General features: G+C 56.1%; 1 long non-coding RNA gene across 4 annotated transcripts in view; it reads right to left on the bottom strand.

The window, feature by feature from the left end:
* Positions 1–3,261: 3,261 nt before the first annotated feature.
* The window catches only part of LOC135271852 (uncharacterized), a 75,665-nt gene continuing 54,871 nt past the window's right edge, over positions 3,262–24,055 (bottom strand). For all 4 annotated transcript variants that reach the window (XR_010339985.1, XR_010339984.1, XR_010339983.1 and 1 more), the window contains one exon: positions 3,262–3,340. This is a non-coding gene — a long non-coding RNA (uncharacterized LOC135271852). The remainder of the gene's footprint in view (positions 3,341–24,055) is intronic.

Raw genomic sequence — 24,055 nt, 5'->3', positions numbered from 1 at the left:
TGGTTTTTCTACTGGTAAGAGAAGTTTACTGGTGTCATGGTTCATGCATCCACTCTACAGCTAATGTGTGACTAATGAACAACACTCACAAACTACTACAGTATTTTTGAAAACATACTATGTTTTAACCTCAAAATGTTGTGCAGGCTAGTGCCTAGGCAACACTAAGAGTTAAGTCTTCATATGTGTAGCAGATACTGGCCAAGAGTGTCAACCAAGTCTTATCTGTAACCAAGGAAAGAGCTTCACTTTCCCGCTGCTGATTTCACTATTAGACACTGATGTCCTCTTCCCTCCATCTTTTAGACAACATAGCAAGATTAGCATAGAACAGAACAATGACAAGGCTGGCAGAGAAGAGAGCTTCTTTGCATACCGTCAAGCTTCTCTGGATTGTTAAGGGGGTTGCGTGTAGGCTTCTCATTTAAGAGGCTGGTGTTTCTCTTCGCAAGTCTGGTATGAACACACTGTGCCTTTACCAACTTGGAAAAGTGTACACCAAGAACAATCAGCAGCCAAAGGTACAGGACACACTGAAAACTGTTCAGCAAACAGTAGGACAGAGTTGAGATGCTCTATTTGCATGAAGTATAACTAAGTGAGCCCAACAACACAATGGTTTTACAAATGGCCAGTATATATTGGAGGCTAAGAGAATAGTAACCAGGAAGACATGGGTAAAGAATTAGCATCGCTTTCTCAATCTATGAGGATGAATAATAAAAATCTTGGTCAAAATAACTGTCTGAAAGTAAGACAGAGAGTATATTAAATATATAAAACTGAAAAACCGAAATTATAGAAGAAAGGTGGCTTTACACAAGTACTACCTGATAGAAATGTTATTTATAATTTCTCTCGGAAAAAAAAAATGTTTAAGATGCTTTAAGGATCCCCAAATAAAAAGAACCAATACATATTTAGCTTTATAAATTTAAGAGGAAAATTGTATTTAGATGTAGTAATTTAAAACCTAGGGCACACATTTAACAGAGAGACCTTGTATTTAGGATATAATTGTTAAGTATCTTAGTTTATGCTAAGTAATATGAGTTTGTTTTCTTTGAATTGAACTGATGGTTGGCAAGCGGCAGCTGGCATTTAAAACAAATGATACAGTCAGACATGTTTTTCCTTCCTTACTTAACCAAAAATCTGTATCAACAGAGATGGCTTCTCAGAAATCAAACATAAAATATGAGACTCTTCTGAAAGCATGTCTGCTGTGAAAGTGCAACCGTGACATAATCTATCTTGCAGAAAATAAAGCTAATTGTCAAATTAATATAAAAACATTCATTCTCAAATTTCTGCTAAAATTGTGAATCCAATCTGTCCTGTCTACAAGAGGTGTTATAGTCTGAACTTTAATTTGCCTCATCAAATTAATTTTCTAATACAACATGGTGCATTAGATTTGCCTAATCTAACGCACCATGTTGTGTTAGAAAAAGAGAATCATGACCCTAGATCATCAAAAGCAAATACCATTTCAAAGTATATAAAAAGGCTAATGTATTTTAATCTTAAATATTGCACATTAACAATTAACAACGATCTAAAGTATCTCATTCAAAAAGAATTTTGCACTAAATATATGAATAAAATGCCAAGCAAACTTTCATGTTGAGCCACACCTGTTCTTTCCTGTTGGTCACGAATTCCAAAGGGCTTTCTGCCTAGAACCTTGCTGCTTATGTGAGAATGCATTCCCTAGTTCACTACATGAAATCCCTCGTTCAAGAGATAATGAAAGGTGCCTGGGTCTATTATAGACAATGTATTTCAGAAATAACGAGACTTCAAAGACATTTTACTTAGGAAAAATTCAGTTATAGAGAAATAATTCTGTAGATATAAAATGTAAACAGTTAACATACCCTTGTCAGGAGCAGCACCATTCTTACACTACTCGACATCCACATCGCGTGTTATGTTGAAAATCAGGTATAAAAAAATGAAAGACTCAGACTTAATAACCACCATTTATGCCTGCTCTGATCAATGTGAAGAAACAGTCCTTAGAAAATGATATCCTATATATGGCTGTGTGCTACTATTTTCAGATGAACGGTATATTGCTCATTTGATACATCACCTACACAAATCTAAGTAGGCTTTGGAACCTCCCAGCAGCTAGTATAAATACGATTATGCTACAAGTAGAATCAAATGGCCAGAAACACCAGAAGAACTGGTGCTCAACTGACTGACACTCCAATAGGAAACTGGAAAGGTCCAAAGGCCCGAGGCTGCAGGAAAGGGAAAGACCAGACTCTAGAACACTGCTGGGACTTACAGCCTGAATAGATTAACTCAGTGTATACAAAAACAGGCTCATCGCTAGTAGAAGTGAACCATCTGTTTATTTGCATTGAAATGTATTATTCATGAAGTATCCTCTTGACTTTATGTGATCATAAACTTTGAGCATGCCACAAATTTGCAGAATACACCATATTCTTTTTACTTGATTTCTGTTGGGTAGGGTGGGGACATAAGGTGGTGGTAGACGCCCAGCATCTTCACAGACATGCTCTGAGTTATTCTGCCACTTAGATGATGGGCTTTTGCCAAAGTTAAGTAGGATTGCCTACCAGTTCTTGTAACTAAATTAGGATTGGCAAGTAGCAAATATTGGAGGTCTCTTAACACGTTCATCATTTACAGTAGTTATTCCTGAATATAACTGGCTACAAGTTATTTTCCCTCACTCCTCTGGGGTTATTTCATTGATAAGCATATAACCCTGAAGGATAGTATCATGAACAAAACATCTGAAATAAAATCTAATAAAAAAACTATAAAAATCTTAAATAATTCATGATATAGGCAAGTCATCACATAATAGTTGCTTTGATAAACAAAATCTTACAAATTCAGTTAAAAAAATCAGCAGCATAAGATAAAGCAAATATGCAAAAAATTTAAACCATGATAAAATAATTAGGTTTACATTATACAGTTAATTACAGCAAAAAAATACAATACAGTTTTGTTGCTGTTTTGAAACACAACTTAGGTTTTAAATCACATCACTTGAAATTAAAAAAAAATAAACTACTTTACTACAAAATGAATTCTACATTTTTTGAAAAATCACTCAAAAATAAGACCACTGAATTGTTTTCAAAGTAGTTCTATCAATGACTAACCGACTCCCCGTCCCTCCCACCCCCCCAAGGCCCAAGTAGTCATCTACAGCAGCCCAGAGGCCCAGCTGATGCTTCTAGACTGCTGTCTGTATCCGAGGTCAAAGTCGGATCTGTTGACATTGAAGATACATCATTGACGGACGACGATGACGATGGATGCTGAGAGCCATTGATCACTGCTGCACCTGTGCTATGAGAAACAAAACAGCAAATCAGTTGCAGACAGTTGCAGATCGAGCTACTTGCACTGCACTGACTGCCTCCAGTGGTAATTTTTCCTCTTGGATTTAGAAGGTTCACTAAAAATAATTGCAAATGATATCCAACACATTAACTTAAAAACACTCTTCATTGACAGCTATGAAGTGAGAATTCTGAAAATGTCTAGAAACGTGGAGTCCTATCCTTTCAATGAATGTGTTTTTCTGTTTAAGACAAGAATTTTACATCTAAGCCACACTTAGAAATTGTCATGCAGCAAGATCCATGAATGGGCTCCAGGGTACGTGTGAATACTGCTGATAATACATGCAAAGCTGTCTGTACTGTCTTTTTTGGACAGAGGATCGTAAAGGACTGTATAACTACAAAAGTTAAAAACTACTTCCCTACAAAAAACGTCTTCACAGCGTCTCACTAAAAGAAAAAAATTCAAATGATTCAAGATGTACTTCTGGCACATCTTGTTTTAAAGCAAATGCCAAGAAAAAGAATAAAATAACTTTAATTGGAAGGAACCTTAGTTCACTACCCCAGTTTACATGAGGTTATGTGACATGCCAGCATCACTCAAGTGGCCTAGTTAAGTAAACTTGGGTCTTCTTATTTCTACTCTAATACTTGATAAACATAAATATGGATTTATTGAACAGATAAAGTAGGAGCAAAGAGTTTCCTTTGCCAAAAGTAATACCTAACAAGCATTTCCTAGATTTTAAAAAGTAATAGGAATACCTGAGCTAGAGACAGAAATCCTCTCAAGAGGGTTGGTTTAGGAAAGGGACAGGAATGACTTACACTGGAGGATGGAGAAGAGTTAAATGTCACTCATGCACTAGGCTGAGTACTTTTGAAACACATGAATACTAAAATAAGGATCATTCCAAATTTGAATAATGTAAGTTACTTAAAAGTTCTCAACAATACATTTATGAAACAAAATCAATGGTCTTCAAACTGAACACTGAACAGAATTTCTGAGGGTGAGGTTCAGGCACCCAATGATGCTGAAACCAAATGGGCTGAAAACCACACTGCTCCTGAACCCAGCACCTGCGTTTGAGATCATCCCTCCATTCTGTCCAGAAGAGCAATAGAGCAATTCAATATGAAAGGTCCTCTGCTAGCTTTTCTTCAACTACAACAATAAAATAGGCAATGTAGTGCGAATAGGAGAATCTTTAGGGAGGGTACTGGGAGACAGAAAGGAATGGAACCACAAGAGACAAAGTAGGTGATGGGAGCTGAAATGGAATAGAAAAGCAGGATGAGCATCTCAAGCCTGAGAGATGAGAGGAAAAAGACGTGGTAACCTCCTAGACCCAAGAAAGGTCCATTAGCTTCCCAGCCAGAGTGAAACTGAGATAGCACATTCTTTTTAGTCTAATCAATACTTGAAATGAGTCTTTTCTGACTGAACAGTATATCTGTGTCCCATACATAGTAGACAATGGCTAGTTTGTAAGACTTATACTGAAACATTCAAACCATAAAAGGGCTCCAACATATACAATTTTTATGTATGCCTCTAGTTCAGGGTCTTATTATTTTATCCAAATGTCTTAATTTGATAAAAATTAACTTTAACTTTTAAATGCACTGTTAACTTTTGAATCTAAAAATCAAGTACCTATGGGGAAAAAAGGCACTTGTTTTCTCTTTAAAGTAAAACAGTAAATTCTCAAATATCTGAATGGTAATAATATGGAAAGTATTTATTCTCAGGTATCTAAGTCATTCTTCTCTCAAGTGAGTCTACACACTCAAGGCAGGCAAACTTACTTTACTATTAGCCAGATCAAAATAAGACAGAAAGGCACTCAGTAGGGAAGAATAATAGAATTCATTTTAAAAATCAAGTGGAAATGGTACTGTGGTTATCTGATATTTTGATTTACCAAACACTATTCCTTCTGTTTTAGTACATAATTAAGAGCTGAATATTTTTTTTTTTTTTTTTTTTTGAGACGGAGTTTCGATCCTGATACCCAGGCTGGAGTGCAATGGCGCGATCTCGGCTCACCGCAACCTCCGCCTCCTGGGTTCAGGCAATTCTCCCGCCTCAGCCTCCTGAGTAGCTGGGATTACAGGCACGCGCCACCGTGCCCAGCTAATTTTTTGTATTAGTAGAGACGGGGTTTCACCATGTTGACCAGGATGGTCTCGATCTCTTGACCTCGTGATCCACCCGCCTCGGCCTCCCAAAGTGCTGGGATTACAGGCTTGAGCCACCGCGCCCGGCCAGAGCTGAATATTTTTATAACAGCTCAATAACACTTGCTAACACTCTTCTTTGCAAACTGTAACTGAGAATACAGAAAAAGTCAAGAAACCTTAACTCCTATCCTTTCCACTGACTTATTTTGCAACCATAAGCTAGTGTTGAACTAGGATTCAAATTATTCACTTATAAATTAAAAACAAATACAACTACTCTAACTCATGAGATTATTACATTTACTCAAACATCTGGCACTTCAGCTATGCCACTCACTTGGATAGTAGTATGCTAAAGTATAAAACTGTCCCACATAAGAAACTTTTCAAATCCCATCCTCCATTATGAACAATTCAGTTATACTACTACTATATAGCAATACAAAGCTAATTAATTACACAAAGCATTTATAATAGAGCTTTAAATTTGTTATAAGTAAACTGTAGAGAAAAGGCCATTTCCAAAATAGGTAAAAGCTGTCAAAACCAACTTATATTTTCAACAGGATCTATACTATAATCTGGAAGTCTGCATTCCTGATCAAAGATTTAAAATATACAACTCTAAAATGTATAACCAAAAATGTCAAAGCAAGCCACAAAAAATGACTTAAACAATTATGTTTAGTATACAACATCACTATGGTTTAAAAAACCTTACCCATATACAAGATGCTAGATACAACCTCTATTTTTTTTCTTTGAAAGTAAAAAGTTTCTGAAGAATTAAAATGGCATAGTTTTACTTCAAATTCAAGACCTATTTTTTGAAATACTACTCACTCTTCAACGCTCAGCTTAAATTTCACCTCCTTCATAAAACTGTCCTAACTTCTGTAGCCAGAGAAGTCTCTGCTGCCAGCCAGACACAAAACGGGAGGCTGAAAAAACCACACACTCTGAAGATACTGTATCAGTTCATCTACATAAAAGATTTGGAATCTTACGTTATTTCAAATTTCTGAACTTCAGTTTCCTCATCCATAACATGTATGCAATAATCATACACCTTGGGGTCCTAGGGGCTGAATGACATAAAGTATATAAACCACTACTGTCTGTCATGTGGTATGTACTTAATATGTACATTACCTGCCATTTAACTTTTCTCTTCTATTCTTTATACTTTTAGTTGTACTAACATTAAATATAAAATCAGCTTATGATTTTAAAAAAGTTTTAACTCTTACAAATCCAGTTTTCTTCTTAGAAAAATAGTACTTTCTAGGGATGGTTTTAGTATTACTGCCTTAGTTCAACAAATCAATAATATTAAAAAGAGAAAGACAGCAAGAGACATCAGGTCCCCGGGCACCTAGCCCTGTCCAGAGGCCCTGGACCCAGGCACCTACCCCTGTCCAGAGACACAGGCCCCCGGTACCTACCCCTGTCCAGAGACGCAGGCGTCCCGGGACCTAACCCTGTCAAGAAACCCAGAACCCCCGGCACCTAACCCTGTCCACAGACACAGGCCCACGGCAACTATCCCGTCCAGAGACGCAGGACGCCGGCACCTAATCCTGTCCAGACACCCAGGCCCCCAGCACCTACCCATGTCCAGAGACCAAGGACCCTGGCAGCTACCCCTGTCCAGAGACCCAGGACAACGGCACCTACCCCTGTCTAGAGACCAGGCCCCCCGGCAACTGCCTCTGTCCAGAGGCCCTAGAGCCCAGCACCTACTAAGTCCCAGGCCCCTCGGCACCTACCCATGTCCAGAGACCCAGGACCCTGGCAGCTACCCCTGTCCAGAAACCCAGGACCCCGGCACCTACCCCTGTCTAGAGACCCAGGCCCCCCGGCAACTGCCTCTGTCCAGAGGCCCTAGAGCCCAGCACCTACTAAGTCCCAGGCCCCTCGGCACCTACCCATGTCCAGAGACCCAGGACCCTGGCAGCTACCCCTGTCCAGAAACCCAGGACCCCGGCACCTACCCCTGTCTAGAGACCCAGGCCCCCCGGCAACTGCCTCTGTCCAGAGGCCCTAGAGCCCAGCACCTACTAAGTCCCAGGCCCCTCGGCACCTACCCCGGGTCAGAGACCCAGGGCCTACGGCACCTAGCCCTGTCCAGAGGCCCTGGACCTCGGCACCTGCCCCTGTCAAGAGACCCAGGCTCCTTGGCACCAGCCCCTGTCCAGAGACCCAGGCCCCTGGCACCTACCCCTGTTCAGAGACCCAGACCCCGGCATCTACCAGTTTCCAGAGACTCAGGCCGCCCGGCACCTACCCCTGTCCAAAGACCCATGCGCCCCGGCACCTGCGCCTGTCCAGAGGCCCAGACCCTCGGCACCTGCCCCTGTCCAGAGGCCCTGGACCCCTGCACCTGCCCCTGTCCAGAGGCCGAGGACCCCTAACACCTACCCCTTTCCAGGACCACGCACCTATCCCTGTCCAGAGACCAAGGCACCCCAGCACCTACCCCTGTCCAGAGAACCAGGCCCCCAGGCACCTACCCCTGTGCAGAGGCCCTGGACCCCGGCAGATACCCGTGTTCAGAGACCCTGGCCCCCGACAGCTGCCCCGTCCAGACACCCTGGACCCCAGCAATTACCCAGGCCAAGGCCCCCTGCACCTACCCCATCCAGAGGCCATGGAGCCCGGCACCTATCCCTGTCCAGAGACCCAGACACCCCGGCACCTACCCCCGCCGTTCAGAAACCCAGGCCCCCCGCACCTGCGCCTGTCCGGAGACCCAGGGCACCCGGCCCCTGCCCCTGTCCAGAGGCCCTGGACCCCGGCACCTACCCAGGCCCAGGCCCCCCGGCACCTACCCCTGTCCAGAGGCCCAGGCCCCCAGGCACTTACCCTTGTCGAGAACCCAGGCCCCCGGCACCTACCCTGTCCAGACACCAAGACCCCTGGCACCTACCCCTGTCCAGAAACCCAGTCCCCCGGGACCTACCCTGTCTAGAGGCCCTGGACTCCAGCAGATATCCCCGTTCAGAGGCCCAGGACCCCGGCACCTGGCCCCGTCCAGAGATCAAGGCCCACCGGCACCTGACCCTGTCCAGACACCCTGGACCCCGGCACCTACCCAGGCCCAGGCCCCCTGGCACCTACTCCCGTACAGAGACCCAGGACTCTTGACACCTACGCCCGTCCAGAGACCCAGGCCCCTGGCACCTACCCTGTCCAGAGACCCTGGACCCCGGCACTAACACCTGTCCAGAGACCCAGGCTCCCCGGCACCTACCCCTGTCCAGAGACCTAGGGCCCCCGGCACCCAGCTCTGTGCAGAGTCCCTGGACCCCGGCACCTACCCGTGTCCTGAGACCCAGGCCCCGGCACCTACCCCCGTCCAGAGACCCAGGCCCCCGGCACCTACCCCTGTCCACAGACCCAGGCCCCGGCACCTACCCCTGTCCAGAGGCCCAGGACCCCAACACCTACCCCGGTCCAGGACCCCACATCTAGCCCTATCCAGAGATGCAGGCCTCGCGACACCTACCCCTGTCAAGAGACCCAGGCTCCCCAGGACCTGCCTCTGTCCAGAGGCACTGGACCCCAGGACCTGCCTCTGTCCAGAGGCACTGGACCCCGGCACCTAATCAGTCCTAGGCCCCTCGGCACCGACAACTATCCAGAGATCCAGGCCCCCCGGCACCAAGTCCTGTCCAGAGACATCAGGTACCCCGGCACCTACCCCTGTCCAGAGACACAGGCCCCCGGTACCTACCCCTGTCGAGAGACGCAGGGCCCCCGGGACCTACCCCTGTCAAGAAACCCAGAACCCCCGGGACCTACCCCTGTCAAGAAGTCCTGGATCCCGGAACCTACCCCTGTCCAGAGACACAGGCCCCCGGTACCTATCCCCATTCAGAGACGCAGGCCCCGCGGGACCTACCCCTGTCAAGAAACCCAGAACCCCCGGCACCTACCCCTGTCCACAAACACAGGCCCCCGGCCCCTATACCATCCAGAGACGCAGGACCCCGGCACCTAACCCTGTCCAGACACCCAGGCCCCCGGCACCTACCCATGTCCAGAGACCCAGGACCCTGGCAGCTACCCCTGTCCAGAGACCCAGGACCCCGGCACCTACCCCTGTCTAGAGACACAGGCCCCCTGGCAACTGCCTCTGTCCAGAGGGCCTAGAGCCCAGCACCTACTAAGTCCCAGGCCCCTCGGCACCTACCCCGGTTCAGAGACCCAGGGACTCTGGCACCTAGCCCTGTCCAGGGGCCCTGGACCTCGGCACCTGCCCCTGTCCAGAGACCCAGGCTCCTCGGCACCAGCCCCTGTCCAGAGACCCAGGCCCCTGGCACCGAACCCTTTTCAGAGACCCAGGGCCCTGGCACCTACCCCTGTTCAGAGACCCAGACCCCGGCACCTACCAGTTTCTAGAGACTCAGGCCCCCGGCACCTACCCCTGTCCAAAGACCCATGCGCCCCGGCACCTGCGCCTGTCCAGAGGCCGAGACCCTCGGCACCTGCCCCTGTCCAGAGGCCCTGGACCCCTGCACCTGCCCCTGTTCAGAGGCCGAGGACCCCTAACACCTACCCCTTTCCAGGACCTTACACCTATCCCTGTCCAGAGATCAAGGCCCCCAGCACCTACCCCTGTCCAGAGAACCAGGCCCCCAGCACCTACCCCTGCCCAGAGGCCGTGGACACCGGCACATACCCATGTCCAGAGACCCAGGACCCTGGCGGCTACCCCTGTCCAGAGACCCAGGACCCCGGCACCTACCCCTGTCTAGAGACCCAGGCCCCCCGGCAACTGCCTCTGTCCAGAGGCCCTAGAGCCCAGCACCTACTAAGTCCCAGGCCCCTCGGCACCTACCCCGGTTCAGAGACCCAGGGCCTCCAGCACCTAGCCCTGTCCAGAGGCCCTGGACCTCGGCACCTGGCCCCGTCCAGAGACCCAGGCTCCTCGGCACCAGCCCCTGTCCAGAGACCCAGGCCCCTGGCACCTACCCCTGTTCAGAGACCCAGGGCCCTGGCACCTACCCCTGTTCAGAGACCCAGACCCCGGCACCTACCAGTTTCTAGAGACTCAGGCCCCCGGCACCTACCCCTGTCCAAAGACCCATGCGCCCCGGCACCTGCGCCTGTCCAGAGGCCCAGACCCTCGGCACCTGCCCCTGTCCAGAGGCCCTGGACGCCTGCACCTGCCCCTGTCCAGAGGCCGAGGACCCCTAACACCTACCCCTTTCCAGGACCGTACACCTATCCCTGTCCAGAGACCAAGGCCCCCAGCACCTACCCCTGTCCAGAGAACCAGGCCCCCAGCACCTACCCCTGCCCAGAGGCCCTGGACCACGGCACATACCCCTGTCCAGAGACCCAGGCCCCCAGGCACCTAACCCTGTCCAGAGACCGACCCAGGCCTTCCGGCACCTGCCCCTGTCCAGAGGCACTGGACCCTAGCACCTACCCAGGCCCAGGGCCCCAGCAACTACCTCTGTCCAGAGACCCTGGGCTCCCGGCACCTAGCCCTGTCCAGATGCCCTGGATCCCGGCACCTAACCTGTGCAGAGAACCAGGCCCCCGGCACATATCCCTGGCCAATGACCAAAAAAAAAAAAACACACGTGATTATCTCAATAGATGCAGAAAAGGTCTTTGATAAAATTCAACACCCTTTCATGCTAAAAACTCTCCGTAAACTAGGTGTTGACAGAACTATCTCTAAATAGTAAGAGCTATTAATGACAAACCCATAGCCAGTACCATAATGAATGGGCAAAAGCTGGAATCATTCCCTTTAAATCCAGCACAAGACAAGGATGCCGGCTTTCACCACTCCTATTCAACATAGTATTGGAAGCTCTGGCCAGAGAAATCAAGCAAAAAAAAAAGAAACAAAGTGTATTCAAACAGGAAGAGAGGACATCAAATTGTCTCTGTTTGCAGACAACATGAGTGTATATTTACAAAACCCCATCATCTCAGGCAAGCAGAGAGCCAAACCTTCAGTGAACTCCTCCCATTCACAATTGTTACAAAGAAAATAAATTACCTAGGAAGACAACTTACAAGGGAAGTGAAGGACCTCTTCAAGGAGAACTACAAGCTACCGCTCAAAGAAATAAGAGAGGACACAAACAAATGGAAAAACATTCCATGCTCGTGGGTCGAAAGAATCATTATCGTGAAAATGGCCATACTGCCCAAAGTAATTTGTAAATTCAATGCTATTCCCCTCAAGCTACCACTGATTTTCTTCACAAAACCAGAAACAACTACTTTAAATTTCATGTGAAACCAAAAAAGAGCCCGTATAGCCAAGACAATCCTAAGTCCAAAGAACAAAGCTGGAGGGATCACACTACCTGACTTGAGACTGTTCTAAAGAGACACAGTAACCAAAACAGCATGGTACCGGTACGAACTAAATATGTAGACCAAAGGAACAGAACAGAGACCTCAGAAATAACACCACGCGTCCACAACCATCTGATCTTCCACAAATCTGTCAAGAACAAGCAATGGGGAAAGGGTTCCCAATTTAATCAATGGTGCTGGGAAAACTGGCTAGCCATATGCAGAAAACAGAAACTAGACCCATTCCTTACATCTTACACAAAAATTAAGATGGACTAAAGACGCAAACATAAAAACTAAAACTATAAATACCCTAGAAGAAAACCTAAGCAATCTCATCCAGGACATAGGCAAGGGCAAAGACTTCATGACTAAAACAGCAAAAGCCATTGCAACAAAAGCCAAAATTGATAAATGGGATCTAACGAAAGAGCTTCTGCTCAGCCAGTCTCTGCCCCTGTCGAGAGACCCAAACCCCCGGCACCTGCCCCTGTCGAGAGGCCCAGGACCCCCAGCACCTAGCCAGTCCCAGGCCCCCCCGGGACTGGACATACCCCTGTCCAGAGACCCAGGCCTCTGGCACGTGTCCCGTCCATAGACCCAGGACCCCGGCACCTGCCCCTGTCCAGAGGCCCTGGACCCTGGCACCTACCCAGGCCCAGGTCTCCCGGCACCTACCCCCGTCCAGAGACCCAGGACCCCCGGCACCTACCCCTGTCCAGAGACCCAGGCCCCCTGGCACCTACCCCCGTTCAGAGACCCAGGCCCCCCAGTACCTGCCCCTGTCCAGAGGCCCTGGACCCCGGAACCTACCCAGGCCCAGGCCCCCCGGCACCTACCATCGTCTAGAGACCCATGCCCCCAGAACCCACCCCCGTTCAGAGACCCAGGCCCCAGCACCTGCCCCTGTCCAGAGACCCAGGCCCCCTGGCACCTACCACTGTCCAAAGACCCAAGACCCCTGGCACGTACCTGTGTCAAGAGACCCAGGCCCCCCGGCACCTGCCTCTGTCCAGAGACCCAGGTCCCCCGGAACCTACCCCTGTCCACAGACCCAGGCCCCCCGGCACATGCCCCTGTCCAGAGGCCCTGGACCGCGACACCTACCCAGGCCCAGGCCCCCCGGCACCTACCCCTGTCCAGAGACCAAGGCCCCCTGGCACCTGCCCCTATCCAGAGGCCGTGGACCCCGGCACCTACACAGGCCCAGGCCCCCCGGCACCTATCCCTGTCCAGAGGACCAGGCTCACCGGCACTTAGCCCTATCCGAAGACTCAGGCCCACAACACTTACCCTGTCCAGAGACCGAGGACCCCTGGCACCTACCCCTGTTCAGAGACCCAGGCCCATGGCACTTACCACGTCCAGAGACCGAGGACGCCCGGCACCTACCCCTGTCCAGAGACCCAGGCCCCCCGGCACCTACCCCTGTCCAGAGACTCAGGCACCCCGGCACCTAGCCCTGTCCAGAGGCCCTGGATCCCGGCATCTACCCCTGTCCACAGACCCAGGCCCCCCGGCACCTACCCTGTCCAGAGACCGAGGCTCCGGGCACCTACCCGTGTCCAGAGATTCAGGACCCCCGGCACCTAGCCCTGTCCAGAGGCCCTGGACCCCGGCATCTACCCCTGTCCACAGACCCAGGCCCCCCGGCACCTACCCCTGTGCAGAGACCCAGGCCCCCCGGCACATACCCCTGTGCAGAGACCCGGGCCCCCCGGCACCTACCCATGTCCAGAGACCCAGGCCCCCCGGCACCTTCCCCTGTCCACAGACACAGGCCCCCGGCACCTGCCCCTGTACAGAGACCTAAACCCCGGCACCTGCCCCTGTTCAGAGGCCCTGGACTCCGGCACCTACCAAGGCCTAGGCCCCTCGGCATCTGCCCCTGTCGAAAGACCCCAACCCCCGGCAGCTGCCTCTGTCCAGAAGCCCAGGACCCCGCACCTACCCCTGTCCAGAGACCAAGGTCCCCCAACACCTACCCCTGTACAGAGGCCGAGGTCCCCCAACACCAAACCCTGTCCAGCACCCCGCACCTACCCATGTCCAGAGACCCAGGCCCCCAGGCACCTACCCCTGTCCAGAGACCCAGGCCCCCGGCACCTACCCTGTCCAGAGACCCAGGTCCCCCGGCACCTAGCCCTGTGCAGAGGCCCTGGACCCCGGCACGTACCCCTGTCCCGAGACCCGGGCCCCCCGGGAACCTACCCCTGTCCCCAGACCCAGGCCAGCCAGCACTTATCCCTGTCCAGAGACCCAGGCGCCCCTGCATTTGCCCCTGTCAAGAGACCCAGGCCCCCCGGAACCTGCCCGTATCCAGAGGCCCTGGATCCCGGGACCTACCCATGTCGAGTCCCAGGCCCCCAGGCACCTGTCCCTGTCCAGAGACCCAGGCCCCAGGCACCTACCCCCGTTGAGAGACCCAGGCCCCCGGCACCAGCCCCTGTCCAGAGACCCAGGCCCCCGGCACCTACCCCTGTTCAGAGACCCAGGCCCCACGGCACGTGCCCCTGTCGAGAGGCCCTGGAACCCGGCACCTGCCCCTGTCCAGAGGCCCAGGACCCCACACCTACCCTTGTCTAAAGACCCACGTCCCCCAATACCTACCCCTGTCCAGAGGCACAGGACCGCAACACCTACCCCTGTTCAGGACCCCGCACCTACCCCTGTTCAGCGACCCAGGACCCCGACACCTAACCCTTTCCAGAGAACCAGGCCCCCAGCCCCTACCCTGTCCAGAGACCCAGGCCCCCGTCACCTACCTCTGTCCAGAGGCCCTGGATCCCGGCACCTATCCCCGTTCAGAGACCCAGGCCCCCGGCACCAGCCCCTGTCCAGAGACCCAATCCCCCCAGCACCTTTCCCTGTCCAGAGGCCCTGGAACCCGGCACCTACCGAGGCCCAGGCCCCCTGACACCTGCCCTCGTCCAGAGACCAAGGACCCCTGGCACCTACCCGTCCAGAGACCCAGGCCCCCTGGCACCAACCACCGTTCAGAGACCTAGGCCCCCGGCACCTGCCCCTTCCAGAGACCCAGGCCCCCCAGCACCTACCCCTATACAGAGACCAAGGCACCTGCCCCTTCCAGAGACCCAGGCCCTGCAGCACCTACCCCTATCCAAAGACCAAGGCGTCCCGGCACCTACACCTGTCCAGAGACCCAGGCCTCCGGCACTTACCCCTGTCCAGAGACTCAGGACCCCGGCACCTACCCCTGTCCTGAGACCCGGGCCCCCGACACCTCCCCAGTCCAGAGACTCAGGACCCCTGGCACCTACACCTGCCCAGAGACACCCGCCCCCAGCAGCTACCCCTGTCCAGAGACACAGGCCCCCTGGCACATGCCCCCGTCCAGAGACCCAGGCCCCCCGGCACCTACCCCCGTCCAGAGACCCCGGCCCCCCGGCACCTACCCCTGTCCGGAGACCAAACACCCCCGGCACGTACCCGTGTCAAGAGACTCAGGCCCCCCGGCACCTGCCTCTGTCCAGAGACCCAGGACCCCCCGGAACCTACCCCTGTCCACAGACCCAGGCCCCCCGGCACATACCCCTGTCCAGAGACCCTGGACCGCGACACGTACCCAGGCCCAGGCACCCCGGCACCTACCCCTGTCCAGAGACCAAGGCCCCTGGCACCTGCCCCTATCCAGAGGCCCTCGCCCCGGCACCTACCCAGGCCAAGGCCCCTCGGCACCTGACCCTGTCCAGAGACCAAGGCCCCTTGGCACCTACAGCTGTGCAGAGACTCAGGACCCCAGCACCTGAACATGTCCAGATGCCCTGACGCCCGGCACCTGCCCCTGTCCAGATACCCAGGCCCCCGGGTCCCTGCACCTGTCCAGAGACCCAAGCACCTAGGCACCTACCCCTGTGTAGCGACGCAGGCCCCTGGCACCTGCCCCTCTCCAGAGACCTAAACCCCCGGCACCTGCCCCTGTTCAGAGGCCCTGGACCCCGGCACCTACCCAGGCCAAGGCCCCTCGGCACCTGACCCTGTCCAGAGACCCAAACACCCGGCACCTGCCTCTTTCGAGAGACCCAGGACCCCGCACCTTCCCCTGTCCAGAGACCAAAATCGCCAAACACCTACCCCTGTCCAGAGACCCAACCCCCAGCACCTACCCTTTCCAGAGACCCAGGATACCGGCGCCTACCCCTGTCCAGAGACCCAGGACCCCGGCACCTACCCCTGTCTAGAGACCCAGGCCCCCCGGCAACTGCCTCTGTCCAGAGGCCCTAGAGCCCAGCACCTACTAAGTCCCAGGCCCCTCGGCACCTACCCCGGGTCAGAGACCCAGGGCCTCCGGCACCAAGCCCTGTCCAGAGGCCCTGGACCTCGGCACTTGCCCCTGTCCAGAGACCCAGGCTCCTCGGCACCAGCCCCTGTCCAGAGACCCAGGCCCCTGGCACCTACCAGTTTCTAGAGACTCAGGCCCCCCGGCACCTACCCCTGTCCAAAGACCCATGCGCCCCGGCACCTGCGCCTGTCCAGAGGCCCAGACCCTCGGCACCTGCCCCTGTCCAGAGGCCCTGGACCCCTGCACCTGCCCCTGTCCAGAGGCCGAGGACCCCTAACACCTACCCCTTTCCAGGACCCCGCACCTATCCCTGTCCAGACACCAAGGCCCCCCAGCACCTACCCCTGTCCAGAGAACAAGGCCCCCACCACCTACCCCGTCCACGGACCCAGGCCCCTGGGCACCTACCTCTGCCCAGAGGCTCTGGACCCCGGCACATACCCCTGTCCAGAGGCCCTGGACCCCGGCACATACCCCTGTCCACAGACCCAGGCCCCCAGGCACCTACCCCTGTGCAGAGGCCCTGGACCCCGGCAGCTACCCGCGTTCAGAGACCCAGGCCCCCGAGAGCTGCCCCGTCCAGACACCCTGGACCCCAGCAATTACCCAGGCCAAGGCCCCGCGGCACCTACACCTGTCCAGACACCCAGGCCCCCTGCACCTACCCCATCCAGAGGCCATGGAGCCCGGCACCTATCCCTGTCCAGAGACCCAGGCACCCCGGCACCTACCCCCGCCGTTCAGAAACCCAGGCCCCCCGCACCTGCCCCTGTCCGGAGACCCAGGGCACCCGGACCCTGCCCCTGTCCAGAGGCCCTGGACCCCGGCACCTACCCAGGCCCAGGCCCCCCCGGCAACTGCCTCTGTCCAGAGGCCCTAGAGCCCAGCACCTACTAAGTCCCAGGCCCCTCGGCACCTACCCCGGGTCAGAGACCCAGGGCCTCCGGCACCTAGCCCTGTCCAGAGGCCCTGGACCTCAGCACCTGCCCCTGTCCAGAGACCCAGGCTCCTCGGCACCAGCCCCTGTCCAGAGACCCAGGCCCCTGGCACCTACCAGTTTCTAGAGACTCAGGCCCCCCGGCACCTACCCCTGTCCAAAGACCCATGCGCCCCGGCACCTGCGCCTGTCCAGAGGCCCAGACCCTCGGCACCTGCCCCTGTCCAGAGGCCCTGGACCCCTGCACCTGCCCCTGTCCAGAGGCCGAGGACCCCTAACACCTACCCCTTTCCAGGACCCCGCACCTATCCCTGTCCAGACACCAAGGTCCCCCAGCACCTACCCCTGTCCAGAGAACAAGGCCCCCACCACCTACCCCGTCCACGGACCCAGGCCCCTGGGCACCTACCTCTGCCCAGAGGCTCTGGACCCCGGCACATACCCCTGTCCAGACGCACTGGACCCCGGCACCTACCCAGTCCCAGGCCCCTCGGCACCGACAACTATCCAGAGATCCAGGCCCCCCGGCACCAAGCCCTGTCCAGAGACATCAGGTCCCCCGGCACCTAGCCCTGTCCAGAGGCCCTGGACCCCGGCACCTACCCCTGTCCAGAGACACAGGCCCCCGGTACCTACCCCTGTCCAGAGACGCAGGCCCCCCGGGACCTACCCCTGTCAAGAAACACAGAACCCCCGGCACCTAACCCTGTCCAAAGACACAGGACCCCGGCACCTATCCCGTCCAGAGACGCAGGACCGCGGCACCTAACCCTGTCCAGACACCCAGGCCCCCGGCACCTACCCCTGTCCAGAGACCCAGGACCCGGGCAGCTACCCCTGTCCAGAGACCCAGGACCCCGGCACCTACCCGTGTCCAGAGACACAGGCCCCCCCGGCAACTGCCTCTGTCCAGAGGCCCTAGAGCCCAGCACCTACTAAGTCCCAGGCCCCTCGGCACCTACCCCGGGTCAGAGACCCAGGGCCTCCGGCACCTAGCCCTGTCCAGAGGCCCTGGACCTCAGCACCTGCCCCTGTCCAGAGACCCAGGCCCCTCGGCACCTACCCCGGGTCAGAGACCCAGGCCCCTGGCACCTACCCCTGTTCAGAGACCCAGACCCCGGCACCTACCAGTTTCTAGAGACTCAGGCGCCCCGGCACCTACCCCTGTCCAAAGACCCATGCGCCCCGGCACCTGCGCCTGTCCAGAGGCCCAGACCCTCGGCACCTGCCCCTGTCCAGAGGCCCTGGACCCCTGCACCTGCCCCTGTCCAGAGGCCGAGGACCCCTAACACCTAACCCTTTCCAGGACCGCGCACCCATCCCTGTCCAGAGACCAAGGCCCCCCAGCACCTACCCCTGTCCAGAGAACCAGTCCCCCAGCACCTACCCCGTCCAGGGACCCAGGCCTCCGAGGGCACCTACCCCTGCCCAGAGGCCCTGGACCCCGGCACATACCCCTGTCCACAGACCCAGGCCCCCAGGCACCTACCCCTGTGCAGAGGCCCTGGACCCCGGCAGCTACCCCTGTGCAGAGGCCCTGGCCCCCGAGAGCTGCCCCGTCCAGACACCCTGGACCCCAGCAATTACCCAGGCCAAGGCCCCGCGGCACCTACACCTGTCCAGACACCCAGGCCCCCTGCACCTACCCCATCCAGAGGCCATGGAGCCCGGCACCTATCCCTGTCCAGAGACCCAGGCACCCCGGCACCTACCCCCGCCGTTCAGAAACCCAGGCCCCCCCGCACCTGCCCCTGTCCGGAGACCCAGGGCACCCGGCCCCTGCCCCTGTCCAGAGGCCCTGGACCCCGGCACCTACCCAGGCCCAGGCCCCCCGGCAACTACCCCTGTCCAGAGGCCCAGGCCCCCAGGCACTTACCCTTGTCGAGAGACCCAGGCCCCCGGCACCTACCCCGTCCAGAGGACCAAGACCCCTGGCACCTACCCCTGTCCAGAAACCCAGTCCCCCGGGACCTACCCCGTCTAGAGGCCCTGGACTCCGGCAGATACCCCCGTTCAGAGGCCCAGGACCCCGGCACCTGGCCCCCGTCCAGAGATCAAGGCCCACCGGCACCTGACCCTGTCCAGACACCCTGGACCCCCGGCACCTACCCAGGCCCAGGCCCCCTGGCACCTACTCCCGTACAGAGACCCAGGACTCTTGACACCTACGCCCGTCCAGAGACCCAGGCCCCTGGCACCTACCCTGTCCAGAGACCCTGGACCCCGGCACCAACACCTGTCCAGAGACCCAGGATCCCCGGCACCTACCCCTGTCCAGAGACCCAGGGCCCCCGGCACCCAGCTCTGTGCAGAGTCCCTGGACCCCGGCACCTACCCCTGTCCTGAGACCCAGGCCCCGGCACCTACCCCCGTCCAGAGACCCAGGCCCCCGGCACCTACCCCTGTCCACAGACCCAGGCCCCGGCACCTACCCCTGTCCAGAGGCCCAGGACCCCAACACCTACCCCGGTCCAGGACCCCACATCTAGCCCTGTCCAGAGATGCAGGCCCCGCGACACCTACCCCTGTCCAGAGACCCAGGCTCCCCAGGACCTGCCTCTGTCCAGAGGCACTGGACCCCGCACCTACCCAGTCCCAGGCCCCTCGGCACCGACAACTATCCAGAGATCCAGGCCCCCCGGCACCAAGCCCTGTCCAGAGACATCAGGTCCCCCGGCACCTAGCCCTGTCCAGAGGCCCTGGACCCCGGCACCTACCCCTGTCCAGACACAGGCCCCCGGTACCTACCCCTGTCCAGAGACGCAGACCCCCCGGGACCTACCCCTGTCAAGAAACCCAGAACCCCCGGCACCTAACCCTGTCCACAGACACAGGCCCCCGGCACCTATCCCATCCAGAGACGCAGGACCCCGGCACCTAACCCTGTCCAGACACCCAGGCCCCCGGCACCTACCCATGTCCAGAGACCCAGGACCCTGGCAGCTACCCCTGTCCAGAGACCCACGACCCCGGCACCTACCCCTGTCTAGAGACCCAGGCCCCCCGGCAACTGCCTCTGTCCAGAGGCCCTAGAGCCCAGCACCTACTAAGTCCCAGGCCCCTCGGCACCTACCCCGGGTCAGAGACCCAGGGCCTCCGGCACCTAGCCCTGTCCAGAGGGCCCTGGACCTCGGCACCTGGCCCCGTCCAGAGACCCAGGCTCCTCGGCACCAGCCCCTGTCCAGAGACCCAGGCCCCTGGCACCTACCCCTGTTCAGAGACCCAGGGCCCTGGCACCTACCCCTGTTCAGAGACCCAGACCCCGGCACCTACCAGTTTCTAGAGACTCAGGCCCCCGGCACCTACCCCTGTCCAAAGACCCATGCGCCCCGGCACCTGCGCCTGTCCAGAGGCCCAGACCCTCGGCACCTGCCCCTGTCCAGAGGCCCTGGACCCCTGCACCTGCCCCTGTCCAGAGGCCGAGGACCCCTAACACCTACCCCTTTCCAGGACCGTACACCTATCCCTGTCCAGAGACCAAGGCCCCCAGCACCTACCCCTGTCCAGAGAACCAGGCCCCCAGCACCTACCCCTGCCCAGTGGCCCTGGACCCCGGCACATACCCCTGTCCAGAGACCCAGGCCCCCAGGCACCTAACCCTGTCCAGAGACCGACCCAGGCCTTCCGGCACCTGCCCCTGTCCAGAGGCACTGGACCCTAGCACCTACCCAGGCCCAGGGCCCCAGCAACTACCTCTGTCCAGAGACCCTGGGCTCCCGGCACCTAGCCCTGTCCAGATGCCCTGGATCCCGGCACCTAACCTGTGCAGAGAACCAGGCCCCCGGCACATATCCCTGGCCAATGACCAAAAAAAAAAAAACACACGTGATTATCTCAATAGATGCAGAAAAGGTCTTTGATAAAATTCAACACCCTTTCATGCTAAAAACTCTCCGTAAACTAGGTGTTGACAGAACTATCTCTAAATAGTAAGAGCTATTAATGACAAACCCATAGCCAGTACCATAATGAATGGGCAAAAGCTGGAATCATTCCCTTTAAATCCAGCACAAGACAAGGATGCCGGCTTTCACCACTCCTATTCAACATAGTATTGGAAGCTCTGGCCAGAGAAATCAAGCAAAAAAAAAAGAAACAAAGTGTATTCAAACAGGAAGAGAGGACATCAAATTGTCTCTGTTTGCAGACAACATGAGTGTATATTTACAAAACCCCATCATCTCAGGCAAGCAGAGAGCCAAACCTTCAGTGAACTCCTCCCATTCACAATTGTTACAAAGAAAATAAATTACCTAGGAAGACAACTTACAAGGGAAGTGAAGGACCTCTTCAAGGAGAACTACAAGCTACCGCTCAAAGAAATAAGAGAGGACACAAACAAATGGAAAAACATTCCATGCTCGTGGGTCGAAAGAATCATTATCGTGAAAATGGCCATACTGCCCAAAGTAATTTGTAAATTCAATGCTATTCCCCTCAAGCTACCACTGATTTTCTTCACAAAACCAGAAACAACTACTTTAAATTTCATGTGAAACCAAAAAAGAGCCCGTATAGCCAAGACAATCCTAAGTCCAAAGAACAAAGCTGGAGGGATCACACTACCTGACTTGAGACTGTTCTAAAGAGACACAGTAACCAAAACAGCATGGTACCGGTACGAACTAAATATGTAGACCAAAGGAACAGAACAGAGACCTCAGAAATAACACCACGCGTCCACAACCATCTGATCTCCCACAAATCTGTCAAGAACAAGCAATGGGGAAAGGGTTCCCAATTTAATCAATGGTGCTGGGAAAACTGGCTAGCCATATGCAGAAAACAGAAACTAGACCCATTCCTTACATCTTACACAAAAATTAAGATGGACTAAAGACGCAAACATAAAAACTAAAACTATAAATACCCTAGAAGAAAACCTAAGCAATCTCATCCAGGACATAGGCAAGGGCAAAGACTTCATGACTAAAACAGCAAAAGCCATTGCAACAAAAGCCAAAATTGATAAATGGGATCTAACGAAAGAGCTTCTGCTCAGCCAGTCTCTGCCCCTGTCGAGAGACCCAAACCCCCGGCACCTGCCCCTGTCGAGAGGCCCAGGAACCCCAGCACCTAGCCAGTCCCAGGCACCCCCGGGACTGGACATACCCCTGTCCAGAGACCCAGGCCTCTGGCACGTGTCCCGTCCATAGACCCAGGACCCCAGCACCTGCCCCTGTCCAGAGGCCCTGGACCCTGGCACCTACCCAGGCCCAGGTCTCCCGGCACCTACCCCCGTCCAGAGACCCAGGACCCCCGGCACCTACCCCTGTCCAGAGACCCAGGCCCCCTGGCACCTACCCCCGTTCAGAGACCCAGGCCCCCCAGTACCTGCCCCTGTCCAGAGGCCCTGGACCCCGGAACCTACCCAGGCCCAGGCCCCCCGGCACCTACCATCGTCTAGAGACCCATGCCCCCAGAACCCACCCCCGTTCAGAGACCCAGGCCCCAGCACCTGCCCCTGTCCAGAGACCCAGGCCCCCCGGCACCTACCACTGTCCAAAGACCCAAGACCCCTGGCACGTACCTGTGTCAAGAGACCCAGGCCCCCCAGCACCTGCCTCTGTCCAGAGACCCAGGTCCCCCGGAACCTACCCCTGTCCACAGACCCAGGCCCCCCGGCACATGCCCCTGTCCAGAGGCCCTGGACCGCGACACCTACCCAGGCCCAGGCCCCCCGGCACCTACCCCTGTCCAGAGACCAAGGCCCCCTGGCACCTGCCCCTATCCAGAGGCCGTGGACCCCGGCACCTACACAGGCCCAGGCCCCCCGGCACCTATCCCTGTCCAGAGGACCAGGCTCACCGGCACCTAGCCCTATCCGAAGACTCAGGCCCACAACACTTACCCTGTCCAGAGACCGAGGACCCCTGGCACCTAACCCTGTCCAGAGACCCAGGCCCATGGCACTTACCACGTCCAGAGACCGAGGACGCCCGGCACCTACCCCTGTCCAGAGACCCAGGCCCCCCGGCACCTACCCCTGTCCAGAGACTCAGGCACCCCGGCACCTAGCCCTGTCCAGAGGCCCTGGATCCCGGCATCTACCCCTGTCCACAGACCCAGGCCCCCCGGCACCTACCCTGTCCAGAGACCGAGGCTCCGGGCACCTACCCGTGTCCAGAGATTCAGGACCCCCGGCACCTATCCCTGTCCAGAGGCCCTGGACCCCGACATCTACCCCTGTCCACAGACCCAGGCCCCCCGGCACCTACCCCTGTGCAGAGACCCAGGCCCCCCGGCACATACCCCTGTGCAGAGACCCGGGCCCCCCGGCACCTACCCATGTCCAGAGACCCAGGCCCCCCGGCACCTACCACTATCCAGACACCCATCCCCTCCGACACCTACCACTGTCCAGACACCCAGCCCCCCCGGCACCTTCCCCTGTCCACAGACACAGGCCCCCGGCACCTGCCCCTGTACAGAGACCTAAACCCCGGCACCTGCCCCTGTTCAGAGGCCCTGGACTCCGGCACCTACCAAGGCCTAGGCCCCTCGGCATCTGCCCCTGTCGAAAGACCCCAACCCCCGGCAGCTGCCTCTGTCCAGAAGCCCAGGACCCCGCACCTACCCCTGTCCAGAGACCAAGGTCCCCCAACACCTACCCCTGTACAGAGGCCGAGGTCCCCCAACACCAACCCCTGTCCAGCACCCCGCACCTACCCATGTCCAGAGACCCAGGCCCCCAGGCACCTGTCCCTGTCCAGAGACCCAGGCCCCAGGCACCTACCCCCGTTGAGAGACCCAGGCCCCCGGCACCAGCCCCTGTCCAGAGACCCAGGCCCCCGGCACCTACCCCTGTTCAGAGACCCAGGCCCCACGGCACGTGCCCCTGTCGAGAGGCCCTGGAACCCGGCACCTGCCCCTGTCCAGAGGCCCAGGACCCCACACCTACCCTTGTCTAAAGACCCACGTCCCCCAATACCTACCCCTGTCCAGAGGCACAGGACC

The sequence above is a fragment of the Aotus nancymaae genome, unplaced genomic scaffold (genome assembly GCF_030222135.1).
Source record: "Aotus nancymaae isolate 86718 unplaced genomic scaffold, 86718_ANA_hifiasm-v0.15.2.pri h1tg000094l, whole genome shotgun sequence".
Taxonomy (NCBI): domain Eukaryota; kingdom Metazoa; phylum Chordata; class Mammalia; order Primates; family Aotidae; genus Aotus; species Aotus nancymaae.
Note: the sequence above shows the minus strand (reverse complement) of the source record. Positions and strands in the feature narration are given on the sequence as shown.